A 17,013-nucleotide genomic window follows, 5' to 3' on the forward strand; every position below is an offset into this window, starting at 1 on the left:
GCACTATGAAGAAAGGGGGGGAGACAGGAGACAAGGGCTAATATAGAGAGACCACAAGGAGAGACAGAAGCAGTGGGTAGATGGGGCATCAGGACGACAAGGTGGCACACATTAAAATGGTACAAAAGACATGAGACAAAGGGAAAGAAACAAATCTGCATGTTAGGGAAGAGAAACAGAAGACAAATAAGAGCTAGGCGGCAAATGAGATAAGAGACAGGCACAAACACAATAGATCACATTAATAAGTAGGCAGAGCCCCTATGATACTAGAAAATGGGCAAAGCCCCCACCATCCAAAGGAAGGCTATATAGGAGAGATAAGGTAGGTGTTATGTGTGCATGTGCTTTCTGTGTTTGCATTTTTTTTGCAATTGTACATGTATGTTTGGTGGGTGTTTAGGGATGAGCTAGAGCATACTTGCCTACTTTTTAAATCTGTACTCTGGGAGATCGGAGTACAGATCATGTAACAGAGGGTAGGAGGGGATGTGACAATGTCATTATGTCACTGTAGCCCCGCCCCCGCTTAATGGCGCAATTGAGCCTCACCCCCTGCTATTCAATGCGGTGAATTTTGGAAGTTTATAGGGTCTGGGAGGTTTGACTACTCGTCCGGGAGGACTCCCCAAAATTCGTGAGCCACCCGGATATCCGGAAGAGTAGGCAAATATGAGCTAGAGCAGTGGTTTCCAATCTTTTTTGACTTGTGTGCCCCTCTTGATCCCATTTCTATAAATTGTACCCCTTGTTTTTAAAATAGCTGTTTTTAAATACTGACCCCCCCCCCATGCACGCAACTCACGGCATACACATGAGTTATAGATATGTAAGGAACAACAGAAGGAAAACTGTGCTAAAGCTGGACCACATGAGTTACAAAAGGAGAAGGAAAAAAAACAACCATTTTGAGGCGAGATTACGATCAAGATATACAGCAATTTGAATAAGCACCTTTTATCCAGCAGGCATACTGAACAGTCTGACGCCTCTATTGGCTGTTAAAATAATCTCTGTAATTGGCTGGTGATATAGAACAGAACTACTCACATGTCAGCCGTCTCCTAGCAACCTCAGTCATGTTCATTGTTTCACCCAATCAGAGACAGAGTAGCAGAGGGCGGGACATCTCAAAATCTCCTGAGCTAAAGAGACGTGTCCTCTCTCCAATCTGCCATTACTTATTATTTTTGGAGTACCCCTAAACCGCCCAGCACGTATCCCCGGGGGTACGCGCACCACCGGTTGGCAACCACTGAGCTAGAGGAAAGGCTAGCCTTATACATTGCTTGCTGCATGGAGTTGCATTACAATTCAAATAACAGGCCATCTAGCTGCCAGTTTGTGCTGTCAGCTCACGCTCACTGCACTTGTCACTACTTGCTAAACCACACCAGCTACCTTGCATAGGCACAACCTTCTTTACTACATTGACTTTGAAGAAAACAAGCACCAAGGGGTATTTTCAAGCTTTGTCCTGTAATTTCCCCTGGGTATACTTAATATCTTTATATGAAAAATGTAGTTAGTATAGGGATAAGTTTACTTCCTCTCCACAAAATCTGTGCTTGATGAATGTATATCATAGAAAACAGTTTATTTTCCAATATTGCATTAACAGTAGAAATGAGCAAATTGATTCAGCAAAGTTGACATTTCTGTGATTATCAGTGTGTGTCAGACACTGAAACAATTTGGCTCCAGTTTGCAATAATTTTGCTGTCCACATGCACCGTAGCCACTGTAGAAAGGTTACTTCCTACTCTTCAGTAGTGAAAGAAGCACTGTGGGGGTTGTGAAATATGTGTTATTATAGGAGTCTGACCACACCAACACCCACTTGTATTAGGCAAGCTATTGTGTAAGGGCAAGGTGAGGCCTGCGGGTGGGGTAGGGGGACATAAGAGGAAAAGCCAAGGAGGAGATTGGAAGGGTTATTTTGTGTCCTTGCAGACACTCCCTACTGTGATTTACAAGTATTAGTGACATATTACTTGGTAGCAAATACAAGCAGCATATAAAGTCTTGACCTCTAAAATCATCAACATCAGTCACCTTTGTAGAAGTGTGTAATGAGTGTAGTGAGACGACACTTTGTGGAGTGGAACAGGAATGAATAACAAGAAACCAGAACTTCCCACAATGCCCTGTGTGAAAGATGTCACTTCCTCCTAGTCCCAGTAACTCATGCATTTACATCCTCCCTTCCATTAGATGGAGCTAAAGAGGGTGACCTAATGGGAAATGGAGGGGGCAAGGACAACAAGGCACTATGGTATTTCCCTTTGTTATTGCTATTACTATTACTAGAACATGCTGGAATTTACTTGGATTATTTCATGGGTACAAACTTATTTAATTAATAATAAAAGGAACCTAGCCATATTTTATACAATATTTCTATATGGAACATACTAAGCAGCGGCGCAGTATAGCAGTTCTTACTGCTATTTTTAACAGTTAATCACAGTACAGGTTTACGTATTCAATCTTGATTTTATACCAGAATTAACTAGGTGCTCATTGACTATATGTACCTCACTGATATGGAACCAATTAATCAGTAATAAATTAGTAATACAGTTAATGAGTAAAAAAACCTGAGTGCAAAAATGGCAAATAGATAACAATTTAATACATAACAATTATTACAAATTAGGTTAAAATCCGCCTGTATATCACTATATACAATCAATTGGAAATACAATGGTAAATCAACATGTTAAATACCAATCATTAATAACCATAAGCGTGGTGAACAATAAAAACATAAATGTTGTACATTAAAAATTGATGGCCTCCAGCCAATTGTACATGCGGTGGATTTGTATTTGATCCAAATAAAATAGCAGATATAGGAGACTGGTGTAGAGATACAAACGTCCTAATTATAGTGCAGATGTATATGGTGTTGCCAACACCAAAATAATGTCCTTGCAGATAATGACAACGACTGATAGGAGATACAATTATACTCCCATTGAAAAAATAAATAAAAATAAAAAATAAAAAAATAAAAAATATATGTATAAAAATAAAATAAAAATAGTGATGCTCGAGTTTAGATACTTGCTGTTATGATCCCTCACAGCGGCCGCGCGGCAGGGTGGTGTAATCGCTCAACCCTTGAAAAAGTCCAGCTAGGACGAAACGCGTTGACCACGCCCACTTCACGTAACGTCACTCTGACAGGCACCACGAGGGATTCCCTACAGGACTATGCCCTGCACAGATCTAACTCACAGGAACTAAGAGTGATTACACCACCCTGCCGCGCGGCCGCTGTGAGGGATCATAACAGCAAGTATCTAAACTCGAGCATCACTATTTTTATTTTTATTTTTATACATATATTTTTTATTTTTTTATTTTTTATTTTTATTTATTTTTTCAATGGGAGTATAATTGTATCTCCTATCAGTCGTTGTCATTATCTGCAAGGACATTATTTTGGTGTTGGCAACACCATATACATCTGCACTATAATTAGGACGTTTGTATCTCTACACCAGTCTCCTATATCTGCTATTTTATTTGGATCAAATACAAATCCACCGCATGTACAATTGGCTGGAGGCCATCAATTTTTAATGTACAACATTTATGTTTTTATTGTTCACCACGCTTATGGTTATTAATGATTGGTATTTAACATGTTGATTTACCATTGTATTTCCAATTGATTGTATATAGTGATATACAGGCGGATTTTAACCTACCGTATATACTCGAGTATAAGCCGAGTTTTTCAGCACATTTTTTTGTGCTGAAAAAGCCCTCCTCGGCTTATACTCGAGTGACTTACCTGATCCCGCCAATCTCTCCGACTTGCTCTCCGATCCCGCCGCTGTTAACTTCCGCAATGGAACGCATATGTGTTCCACTGACAGGAAGTCCGGCATTTGGAACGCAAACGTGCGTTCCAACTGCCAAACTTCCTGTCAGTGGAACGCACACGCATATGCGTTCCACTGCAGAAGTTACCAATTAAATGGAGAGAAGGAGCTCTTTTGAAAACATGCATCCTATTATTAATGTGCTTTTCTGTCATTAGTGGATATAAAACCCATATTAACAGTGGACAGCTATGAAAGAGCCAGGTGGGTGATAACTTAGAGATTATAAACCTCTGCATCTGTGTTTCTATCATTTGCATTTACAGCATATAATTTGACAAAACAATTGCATTATTTTTGGGTTGTGGGGCTATAAATAGTTTTTGTATGTTTTTCTTTTTACTAAGGTGTAAGCATAGAAAATAAGCACTTCATAATAGTTTCCCATTCTCTTTTTTTCCAAACTGGAATGTTTCCTATTTAATTTTCTTCTTTTTAATCAGCCAATCACAAGTGGAAAAAGCTTTGCATGCAATATAGATGACAGAAAGAGGCACAGTGTGTTCCTGCGATAATTGTACCGACAAGAAATGCCCATTGTCACACTCAGCCACTTATGCTCAACTTCTGTTTGTGTCTGCTAAATATACAAATGTTTACTTGACAAAAGCTGAACAAAATTAAGTGGCTGAGTATATACATATATAGGTAGATAAATACACAGGGATAAATAATTTCAAAACAGAAAACAAGTATGCTTACAATTTAATAACTTAATTTCATCGTGTATTGATCAGTAGCTGCAGCATTTCCCACCCTAGGCTTATACTCGAGTCAATAAGTTTTCCCATTTTTTTGTGCTAAAATTGGGGGCCTCGGCTTATATTCGGGTCGACTTATACTCGAGTATATACGGTAATTTGTAATAATTGTTATGTATTAAATTGTTATCTATTTGCCTTTTTTGCACTCAGGTTTTTTTACTCATTAACTGTATTACTAATTTATTACTGATTAATTGGTTCCATATCAGTGAGGTACATATAGTCAATGAGCGCCTAGTTATTTCTGGTATTAAATTTCGTTTATTGAGGGAGGGATACCCTCAACTGGAGCAGCTCTTGCAGTACATTTTTAGAGAGCGCGATCCTTCCAAACTAAATCTTGATTTTATTATTTCGCTAATAAATATTTGAATTAAAAAATAAGACAACACAAGTTATGTGATAAAAGTTTTTAATGTATACCCATAAAGATTATGTAAAAGTTTTAACAATCCTGTCAGTCCCCCACAATACACATATTCTTTTGTTTTCTATCTTTCGATGATATTAGTAGAGTACGAATCCACCAAGACGAGGTGTCCCCTCCCTCTCCAATCAAATATGGCAGCAACAGTGGACCAGGGCAAGTCTGGAACGTCAAATAGATACATTGGGTCCTTAGCTTGTGAGCCCTGAGGGCATGCCACAGGGCACGCATGGAAACTTTGCGTTCAATATTACCATAGATAGTCAACCTCAAGAGATCCACTCAGGATGGGGTTGTTGTCTGTAGTATTTTTGTAGGGCATATGGAATGATGAATCACTGACCCTGATCATCTCTCATGACAAAGAAATTGTTCAGTGGTGCAGTGATTTCACTGTATTGTGGGATGAATTTGGACATGTAGCTTGTCATCCCCAAGAAATGTTGAAGCCAGAGTTTGTCCTGAGGAATGGGGTATTTGCTCCATGACAACTGTATTTTCTGGTTTAGGCTCGACACTTTAGAGGTGGCAAAGGCTACTAAAGTGCTCTTAGCCAACATTCATTAGATTGCTCTAAATAATTTATTATTCTTGGATAGCTGTTTTATAACCATTTTTTTTTATTTTAAACAGAGTGTTACGTAATTCCAAAGACGAAATGCAGAAAGCATCAGAAGATGTGTATGCAGAAGTAATAAAGTTGATAAAATGCTGTCTAAGGAACATGTAGTTCAGCTGGTTCCTGTCTGAGTCACCAGATCCTGCACAAATAACCTCAGAACCTTTTCTTTCAATATTTCCAAATAATATGATGTAATACAAATTATATAGTCAATTAATTTTTTCTTTTATGCAGTCTATTAGGATATATCCTGTAAACGTATTATAGACAAGATGACCACCTGCTACTGTTTATTCAGGTGTGATAAGCAGCTGCTCTCTATGTAATGTATTTATATTGTCAGCACAGTTGAAGGCTACATATTAACCATTAGGATAATGTTCTGTTAGAATATAACTGAAAATCATATTTAATATGTACATGCTGAATTTAATCCAGATATAGTGATTTAAACAGAATTATCTCACATAATAAATGAAAAGCATCTAAAGCCATATCACGTGAACTTTAGATGCAACTGAAGAGAAAAACAAACAAGGGAAGCATTCTGGCTAAATTATGGTATAGACATGTTTTATTTAAAAAAACTGTAACGCATGCCAAAATTAAAATTATAGTTAAAATTTATTTTGGCAAAACAAGGAAATTAAAGAAAAAGAAGGGCAGCAGCATTTCCTTAATAACTTTTGTAAAGCGTAGAGCATTCTCTGTTATAGGAGAACACATTGTAGGTCAAAGGTCGACAGACAGACTATGATTCTTCAACTGTTGTGGAACTACAAGCTCAAGTTACCAGAAACTGGAAAGGCATACTGGGATATGTAGTTGTGAAATGACTGAAGATCCAAGGGTTGCTTTAACCTTTTCTAGACAATAAATATTGAGCATTAGATGCCTAAACCTAAAATACATGCACATGGATGAAGTATTCAAAGAGCAGGTAGAATACAAAAAAATACAATTATTACACAATTAATAGTACACAAAATCAAGAACACCATATATATATATTTTTTAAACATTATTAGATCTATAACTAGTTTGATGCATACTTGTCTACTCTCCTGGAATTTCCAGGAGGCTCCAGAATTTCTGGGAGTCCTCCCTGACTCCCGTTAGAGTAGGCAACACTTCTGGATACTTAAAAATGCCGAAATTCACGACATTGAATGGCAGGGGTGGGGCTTAATTGCGTCATTAAGCCCCACCCAGCTATTCAATGCAGTAAATTTAGGCATTTTATAGTGGGGGCATGGCTATGGTGACACAAAGATGACACCACGCCCCTTCCTACCCCTGTCACGTGACCGGTCCTCCCGGAGGACAGAGTCACAAAGTCGGCAGCTATGTTTTAATGTAAGACTGTTTGCTATGTCAAAGGAACCACACATGGTAAAGTCATAGACATTGATCCAAATAGTTGGTTAAAGCAGCACTCCCGGGACAATGAAAAATTCCCCATACCCAAAGCACCATTGTGAAAAATAATATTTGGGTAATGAACCACATATAGCGGAATCATATGGAGTAGGGCAGCTCGGGGCAAATGGGTTTATTACCCAAATATTTTTTGTGGGGGGTTTTCTTTTATGATACTTATCAGATTGAAGCTCTAGACTAAAAAGACATAAATTGTATTACTTAAAACCGCATTAAGGGTCATTCAAAGGGCAGCAAAATGTGACACCCCACACACATACCTTGGGGTAAATGTATTAATGTCCGGATTCTTCAACTCCGGCGTGTTCAGCGTCTTCGGTGATTAAATTTAAACCGGCGCTGCATTGTAAAGGGAAACTTCCCTTTACAATGCAGCTCCGCTTTAAATTTAATCGCCGAAGACGCTGAACACGCCGGAGTTGAAGAATCCGGACATTAATACATTTATCCCCATATGTGCTATTTTGTGACCTCATGTACCTATTTTGCTTAAAATGTTCCCATTCATATAGGAAGTGCATATTTCTGCTGGGGATGCACACAAACATCTTATGGGAAGAGCTGTGTGCATCAGGACATTCCTTGTTAAATGCACACTTGGGAGCACTTGCATTTTACTCATGCATACACATGCAAAGATGAGATTTCATTTTGTAGGACAAGATATTCAAATGAGATTGAAGTGGCTGAAAGGGAGCTTTTACAGAAGCAGTCCCTGGTTGGTGGGTGGCTACATAGCCTCTTTCTCCTGCAAAATATTTTTTTATAAGTATTGAAGACACGTAATAAGAAAAAGCAAAACACACAAATGTGACATATGTAATAAATCAAAAACCCAGGTAAGCTCTGCACTACAGAAAACAGCAAACTATCCCTGCTTTATCATGGGACTCTACCTCTGCAAACTTCTGTGTAATAACATATTATTGTAAGCTCTATGAGATGGTCTACCATGGGCCCCTACTGATACTACGTCTCTCTGTAGGCAGCATTACTTCTTCTTAAAAAGTAATTAATGATCATTAGGATAACCTGCTTTGACTTTTAACTTCATCTGCAATTCTTTTATTCTTAGTACCTTGGTATCTCCAATGAATTATTTCTATATTCAATATGTGTATCATTATTCCCGTTTAAGTGTCACAACAGATATTTGTGAATTGTTTTGCTATCATTTGTTCCATAAGTAGTCACATTTTATTGCTCAATTGAAAACAAACAAATCATCATCAGGGACACCAATTAACACTGCAACTCAGGTGAGAAATGCTCTGATCATGGAGCTCACTACTGTGATGGGTTGGGCTTACTGTGATGGGATGAGTCACCCAGCTCTACCAAGGTATTTCTGGGGCCATTGGTCAACTACACACCACTGTGGTATCCCCAGATGTAGGAAGGCTACCACTGCCACCACCAGCCTCTTTCACCGCCACCCATGTTTTATAGTTGCTATAGTTTAATCCGTTGGTCAGTAGCAGGTTTTAATATGAATTGAGTTTATTAGCTCAATTTGCCTTTATAAGAGTTGTTTCTACCATTGCATATGCATATACCACAATAGTTAAGTGCTTTACATGAACTTCTAGCTCTCCTTTTATAACATTATACATGCGAGTCCTGGGGAGAGGGGCCCCAACCATTACCAATGCACACTATAAAATACTATTTGTATTTGCTTCTATGAATAATGTTTCTTATGTTCAGCTTTTGCATTGCTCAATCATACTTATAATACACACTTTATTTTCCCTTTGTTCTATATTTCAATAAAGTGACAATTAAATGCCACCAAACTGAATACCAAATAATGGACGTAGGATTATCATGGGAATCATATAGACAGCAACATAGTTCTCTCTTCACGACAGACTTTGTGGCTTTTCATTACTGAGGCTTGGAAGATTTTTTTTATAAATGCTCTTTCTTGTAACCCCCATCCTGCTGCAAGATCTGGAATTAGTTTATACATCTACTGTATATTTCTATTTTGCAGAGCAGGCACTTCTATTTTGCGCTATTTATATGACTTTTAATAATCCAGATGTGTGCTTATTTGTTCCAGATTACATCCCACAGAGACATAGTTTTTGGTCTGTTAGATTTAAAGTGAAATTCATGTTAGGTTCCATTTAATAAAAATCATCATGCTGAAGCATAATAAAACCTCACTTGCCTACTATACTAAAGCTTGCACTACATGGACCAGTATGTAATACCCCCAGAGGGGTAGGAATGAGAGTCTACTTGAAGTGCGGTGCCAGGACCCAGATGCTTAAGTGATGTGACTAGAGTGTTCCTGTAAGTGTGAGTGTAAGATGAGAGCTTTGGCTTCCAAGTATCTTATGAAACCCCAGCTGATCGCGTGAGCTGGGCTTCATATGTCTGCTACTCCGACCTGCATGTGAGTCGTGTGTGAGAGCGTGCTTGGTCAGACAGATACCCTGGGTAACATCAATGCTGCATTTACCTGTTCCCTAAATGCAGTTGTGGCAGAGAGGTCATAGACTGTAAGGTCATTCAAGTGGAGGCTGCAGTGTAGAAGGAGCAGAGAGTAGGAGAGAAAGATGCCATCCCACCAAGAGAGAGCGCTCCTGAGTCAAGAGATGTAATACAACCTGGGAGATAACCAGGTGATTACACTACATCCACTTTACGATGTGGGGCTTCAGTGAACACCTGATTGGCAGAGTAGACTCTGGGTTGTGTTGTGCTGGCTGGAGGGGTTCCTAACATTATAACCGGCCAAAACACGTACTGGAGACGAAGTTGAAATGGATGGAAGCGGAACTACACCGTCTCCGGCGCAAGCCATAGCAGGCCATGTTGAGTCCCTGTACCAAATGATCCAGGGATTGTCTGAGCGTTTGTCCGTTCAGGAAGAAGTTGCAAAAACCTCACAATCCACTCCAGGTTCCACCTGTGAACCTAAAATGAATTTGCCGGATCGGTTCTCCGGATATAGATCCCTGTTCCGGAATTTCAGGGAGAGCTGCAAGCTCTATTTTCGGTTGAGAACCCGCTCCCCTAGTTCAGAGCAGCAAAGAGTCGGGATTATCATTTCCCTTCTACAGGGTGACCCCCAGTCCTGGGCCTTTTCCTTGCCGCAGACCAGTCCTGTCATGCAGTCAGTAGATGCCTTCTTCGAGGCATTAGGTCTACTATAGGATGATCCGGATTGAATGGACTCCGCTGAGGCACATCTACGAGCCTTGAAACAAGCTCGGCGGTCGGTAGAGGAATACTGCGCTGAATTCCGTAGATATTCACCTGACAGTGGATGGAATGACCCTGCCTTACGCAGTCAGTTTCGCCTAGGCCTGTCGGAACAGATTAAAGATTCTTTGGTGCAATACCCGACTCCTACCTCATTGGAGGATCTGATGCACCTCGCCATTAAAATCAACAGGAGAATTAAGGAGCGAAAGTCTGAGAAGGAGGCATCTTTTCTTCCATCTGCCTTGATTCCTGTTACCACGGATGGTGAGGAACCGATGCAATTAGGAGCGTATTGTCTCTCCCCTGAGGAAAGAGACAGGAGACGATCACAAGGCCTATGTCTCTATTGTGGCACTAAGGGCCACTTCTCCCGTTCCTGCCCTAATAAGCCGGGAAAAGAGCATGCCTAGGGAATGAGGGGAAAGTTCACCTAGGTCTACAAATTGTTTCCCCAAAAAATGCTGTATTGATCCCTGCACAGCTCACGTTCAGTGCTGGATCTGTGGACCTGTCGGCCTTCATTGACAGTGGAGCTGCGGGCAACTTCCTTGACATCGGGTTTGCCCGCTCTGCCGGAATTCTGATGGTAGAACTCAAATCTGCCATTACTATATGTGGCTTAGATGGGAGTCCATTACCTGGCGGCAAGATTACCTGGGAGACCCCGCTACTACAGTTGAACATTGGAGCTCTCCATTCAGAGTCCATAGTCTTCTTCCTTATTGAATGTCCGTCAGTTCCTTTGATCCTGGGCCACCCTTGGCTTTCCCGTCATAACCCTGTCATGGATTGGGTAAAAGAAGAAATTGTCCAGTGGAGCTCTTATTGTACACAGTCTTGCTTGACACTGCCTCTGTGTGTGATTCAGTCTATTCCGGAGCAGCTTCCCCCACAATATCATGACTTCTGGTATGTGTTCTCCAAAAAGGCTGCTGATACTTTATCACCGCACCATGACTTCGACTGTGCCATCGAGCTTATTCCTGGTTCTAAGTTACCCAAGGGACGCTTGTACTCCCTCTCTGGTCCAGAGACCAATTCCATGCAGGAATATATTGATGAAAACCTGGAGAAAGGCTTCATCAGGCCATCCAAATCTCCAGTAGGAGCAGGATGCTTCTTTGTATCCAAAAAAGACGGAGGACTAAGACCCTGTATTGACTACCGAGGGCTGAATCTCATTACAGTCAAGAACACCTATCCCCTTCCTCTCATCTCCGTACTATTTGATCAACTAAGAGGTGCAACAATCTTCACAAAAATCGATCTTCGTGGTGCATATAACCTCATACGTATTAGAGCAGGTGATGAGTGGAAGACGTCATTCAATACGCTTTCTGGCCACTACGAATATCTGGTCATGCCGTTTGGTCTTAGTAACGCGCCTGCAGTATTCCAGGACCTGATTAATGAGGTGCTACGTGAGTTCCTTGGACATTTCGTTGTTGTCTACTTGGACAACATCCTCATATATTCGGAGTCATTATCAGTACACCAGGGTCATGTCAGACAAGTCCTACAAAAATTGCGAGAACACCATCTCTATGCTAAATTTGAAAAATGTGAATTTGAGGTTCAGAAAGTATCCTTTCTAGGTTATATAATCTCCTCGGAAGGATTCTCCATGGACCCAACCAAGCTATCCTGGATTGGGTACAACCGAATAACCTCAAGGCGGTCCAGAGATTCCTGGGATTCGCCAATTATTATAGAAGATTTATTTGCGGCTTTGCTGATATTGTGGCTCCTATTGTCAACTTGACGCGCAAAGGAAGCGATCCAGCTAACTGGTCACTCCAGGCAATAACTGCATTTGAAACCCTGAAGAAAGCTTTTGTGTCTGCTCAGGTCCTTAGACATCCAGATCCTAAAGTACCGTTTATTCTTAAAGTTGATGCCTCTGACGTCGGTGCTGGTGCCATCTTGTCACAGAAAGATTTCCATACTCACCGCTTACATGTGCCTACTTTTCCCGTCAGTTCTCTTCAGCGGAAACCAACTATGATGTGGGAGACCGAGAGCTGTTGGCAATCAAGTGGGCCTTTGAGGAATGGTGACATTGGTTAGAAGTCGCTGCACACCAGATCTCTGTTATAACGGATCATAAGAATCTGCAGTATATACAGTCAGCCAAACGACTGAACCCCCGGCAGGCTCGTTGGTCGCTGTTTTTCACACGTTTTAACTTTGTAATCACCTACCGTCCAGGTTCTAAAAATATCCGGACAGACGCCCTGTCCAGAAGCTTCCTGGCACACCATGCTTCAGTTACTAGTCCGGAGCCTATTGTTCCCTTGTCTATGATCCATGCTGGGTTAACCCAAGACCTGAGTTGTGCCCTACAAAGGTTTCAAAGATTAGCTCCTGACAATACTCCAGTAGGATGCTTGTTTGTCCCAGTTCATCTAAGGAAAGCGGTCCTTGCTGAAGCACACGATAATCAGACTGCTGGACATCCTGGAGTTTTCAAAACATTGGAAATCCTTTCCCGCACTCTATGGTGGCCATCTTTGTCTGCTGACGTCAAGAGTCACGTTCTTTCTTGTGAGGTTTGTGCCAGGAACAAAATTCCCAGGACTCGCCCGGTAGGTCAGTTGGTTCCATTGGCCACTCCTGCAAAACCTTGGATACATTTGTCCATGGACTTTATTGTTGATTTGCCAACCTCTGCGGGACACAATACCATTTGGGTCGTGGTAGATCGCTTCAGCAAAATGGCACATTTCATTCCACTAACCAGACTTCCTACCGCTCGAGATCTGGCCATTCTCTTCATCCAACATATTTTCCGTCTCCATGGACTTCCTTCTGATATTGTTTCTGATCATGGTTCACAATTCATTGCACAATTCTGGAAATCCTTCTGTACCCTGTTCGGAATCAAGATCAGTTTGTCCTCCCCATACCACCCTCAGTCAAATGGGCAAACTGAAAGGGTTAACCAGTCCTTAGAGCAATTTTTACAATGCTACACGTCAGAATTCCACGATAACTGGACCTCCTTGTTACCCTGGGCAGAATTTGCTTGTAATAATTCATGTCACTCATCTACCAAAACCTCTCAGTTTTTCTGCAATTATGGTTTTCACCCCAGATCTAACTCCTTGTACTCACTCAAGTCCACTGGTATCTAGGAGATCCGCTCCACTGCCAGGGATCTCAGAGTTATCTGGAGAAAAGTACAGCCATCATTGAGACAAGCCTCATTTGTTGCAAAAAAAATAATCGGACCGCCACCGTACCACCTGCTCCCTCAAGGTGGGCCAGAAAACAAAAAATACTAGGCTCAGACAGCTTGCAAGAAGTTGGGCCCTAAGTTCATTGGTCCGTTTCTTATCATCAAGCAGGTTAATTCTGTCGCATTTAGGTTAAAAATTCTGGGCTCGTTGAGAATCCCCAACACATTTCATTGTTCTCTATTGAAGCCGGTACTATATCCTAGTCAAACCCAGTCTTGAAGTTTGCCTGGGAGAAATTCAAACAAACCACAAAGATACTGGATTCTAAAAAAGTGCAAGGTCAGGTGCACTTCCTAGTGCAGTGGAGGAATCGCGGGTTAGAAGAGCGGTCTTGGTTTCCGCGGAGACAACTCCATGCCCCTAAACAGCTGAAGGAGTTCTTCAGGAAATTTCCAAGAAAACCTGGGTGTCGGGGTTCCTTGACCCCTCCTCAAGGGGGGGTACTGTCATGAGCCGTGGCGGTACTCACAGCCACCGCGGCTCGCTTCTGGCTCCCCCTGGCGTCCCGGCCATCACCTTGACGACCGGGACGTCATTTCCTCTTCCTGCCGGGCCGTCGCCAAGGCAATGGCTGGACCCCTCTTCAGTAGCGCTGCGTCCCAGCAGTGCTAGAAGCCGGGCGCATGCGCGCAATAGACAGCCTGTGGGCTGATTGAATGAAGGGGGCTGAACTACAGGACATTAGCCTGCAACTGTGTGTATTTCAGGGACAAGCCCTGATTGGTCCTGCTCTGTACCAGCAATTACTCTGCAGGTGTGTATACAAGTTCTGATTGGTCTATGCCTGTATTTAAGGCAATGAGGTCTGCTGCCTCATTGCCGGTTATAACTTCTGTTGCCAGTCTTCTGACCTGCTCTGTGCCTTGTTCCTGCCTGTTGGACTTTCTGCTGATTACCTGTGTATGACCCTTTGCCTGGATTTGGACTTTGCTTGTGTATCTCGTGACCCTGACCTCTGGCCTGTTTACCGATCTTCCTGTCTGCTCGTGACTCTTGACCTCGGCTTGTTAATTGGAATTGCTATCTGCTGCCGGCCCTTGACCTCTGCTTGGACTTCACTCCGTTTGCCTGGGTTCTCCCCAGTCGGTACACACTTCACGACCCTCTGTCAGTCTGCAGCCCAGCCTGTCCCCACCCTCAGGGGCTCCAGTGAACACCTGATTGGCAGAGTAGACTCTGGGTTGTGTTGTGCCGGCTGGAGGGGTTCCTAACAGACAGTCGATTGTCCTAAGGTTTACAAATGTGCTGACGCGTTTCTCTGGCTTCCTGGCAGCTTCAGCAGTTGATATTTGAAGTGACCTCTGTTTGTTAACAAAATGGTAGTAAATAATAATGTTATAGTGGAAAAGGAGTCTCCAAAGTTGATGCTTGTAGATTTCACATGCTCAATATCTTGTGGATTAAACATGGTTGTGTTCAACTTCACAATGACAGTTTACTTTACAGCCTATATATGTAACACAATACTTTACTGTCAATAGTCATGGAAATTACTAAATCAGCTGGATCGTGGATCAGCTGGACCCTGCATCCTGATTAGTTACTTCATAATAAACCTTACCCGAATTGTTAGTGGATTTGCAAATTAGAACATAAAACCAGCACAGCTCAGCATCAGACTGATGCCAAATCTATTTGTTCATATTTAAACAGAGCCAAAATGATGTGGCTTGCTGCCTGCACTGCTCTGAGGTTGCAGTGTCAGAATGTTAAATACACTACTGTGAACATTCACTTTCTCATTGATTAGGATGACAGAAAGATCTCTTTATTCTTAAAACAGCCTATTCAGAAGTATAAATGTAAACTTGAATCCTGCAATAAAGCACACAGATAACCTACTAATGTATCTTTGTTTCAGTGGTGTATCTAACTCTTCTGAAATGTCCGGGAGACTCCCGAAATTCGGGTCAGTCTCACGGACTCCCGGGAGAGCTGGCAAATCTCCCGGATCCCGCTACAGCCACCACTAAATGACGCGATTCGCGGTGAATTGTGTCATTTTGGCCCCGCCCCCCGGCATTTTCATCGTGGAGGGCTGGGCCAAAATGACGCGATTCACCGTGCCCCGCCCCCTCCTGCCCTCCAGTCACGCCCCTCTCCCGGAAAAAGATTCTACAAAGTAGGTAAGTATGATCTAAATGCCTCTGGGCCTCACAACTAAATCTGAAACTACCCCTCAACTCCCAATTTGACCTACAAAACATGTCTAACAGTGACCAGTGTATCCACATTCAGCCATAGGATGTAGGTGAAACCAGATAGAGGTATTTTTTGAACCTGGCACAGAACGAATCACAAAGACATAATGTAAGTTTTGCACTCCTACTATTTAAAAAAGTAAAAAGGCTGAGGTGTGTCCTTTATTTGCAATTGGCCACAAAGATTTTTTTTTTAGAGCAAAAGACATGTCGTGTAAGTAAAAAAACGTAATACTACTAGTTGAATACTAGCGAAAATGGGTCACACATGTAGGGCTCCTAAAAGTGGTTGCAGTGCAAGTTTAAGACATTATTGGGACCTGGGCATTTTGATGATTACCTTGGTCAAGCAGCTCACTTGAAAGAGGTCCCCTTTGGTGAGTATGTTGCCTTTCTAGGATACTAGTGGTCTGAGTAAGAAGCTGTTTTAGAACCTCCCCTCTGCATTTCTAGGAAGTCTTTTGGTCGGCTCCATCTAAGCCCAGGGCAAATGTCCTTTTTACCCAAAACTGCCCTGAGTGGATGCAGTCTTGCCCTACACAGCAAAAAAACCTAGAAAAATCAGCTACCTGTTATTATTTTCCCAGCTGCCACCACATACAAGGACCTGCCATAGACCTAGTGGCTATATATCCTCACTGACACAACACTAACAGTTCAGGGTATTAGCTGCCTTCTATAGACTGCAATGTAAATTTTAAAATTAAATAGTCAAATTATACACAAAATGTCTCTCATCTATATATATAATACATTTCTGTATAGAACCACTATACTATTCGGCTGTTCGATGACTCACTACCACTCAATTACATATGTTTATGTCTACGTTATTGACCTTTTCAGTGTTCTCCAACACAGGATTGGCGTTGGCTGGATGATGTCCTAGTGGTGACCCATTTACAGTGCACCGGTCACTGTTGTGCATATACACTGGTGTTGCTGTTCCTGATACATCGGGCATGCACTGTACCCTGAGTGTGACATGTGATGCACAATCATTTTTCTTGAAAAAGACACGTGTATCAGTGTTTAGCAAGAGGAGGTTTTGCAACCTACGTGTTTGACACACAGGCTTTGAAAAACAACTTTAGTTAAAAGTGTAGACAGAGCTTTAGAAGCTTCCTTGCAACATAATGTACTGTGTACTTAATGTTCATTCAGAAAGAACTCCGTTATAGGTTGCGGAACATTCATGCTGTAAG

The 17,013-nt window shown here is 41.8% G+C and overlaps 1 long non-coding RNA gene across 1 annotated transcript in view; it reads right to left on the reverse strand.

Annotated features, from left to right (window-relative positions):
• LOC142143965 (uncharacterized) overlaps positions 1–17,013 on the reverse strand; it is a 251,791-nt gene that overhangs the window by 231,001 nt on the left and 3,777 nt on the right. The window lies entirely within an intron of this gene.

Source organism: Mixophyes fleayi, chromosome 3 (assembly GCF_038048845.1).
Source record: "Mixophyes fleayi isolate aMixFle1 chromosome 3, aMixFle1.hap1, whole genome shotgun sequence".
Taxonomy (NCBI): domain Eukaryota; kingdom Metazoa; phylum Chordata; class Amphibia; order Anura; family Limnodynastidae; genus Mixophyes; species Mixophyes fleayi.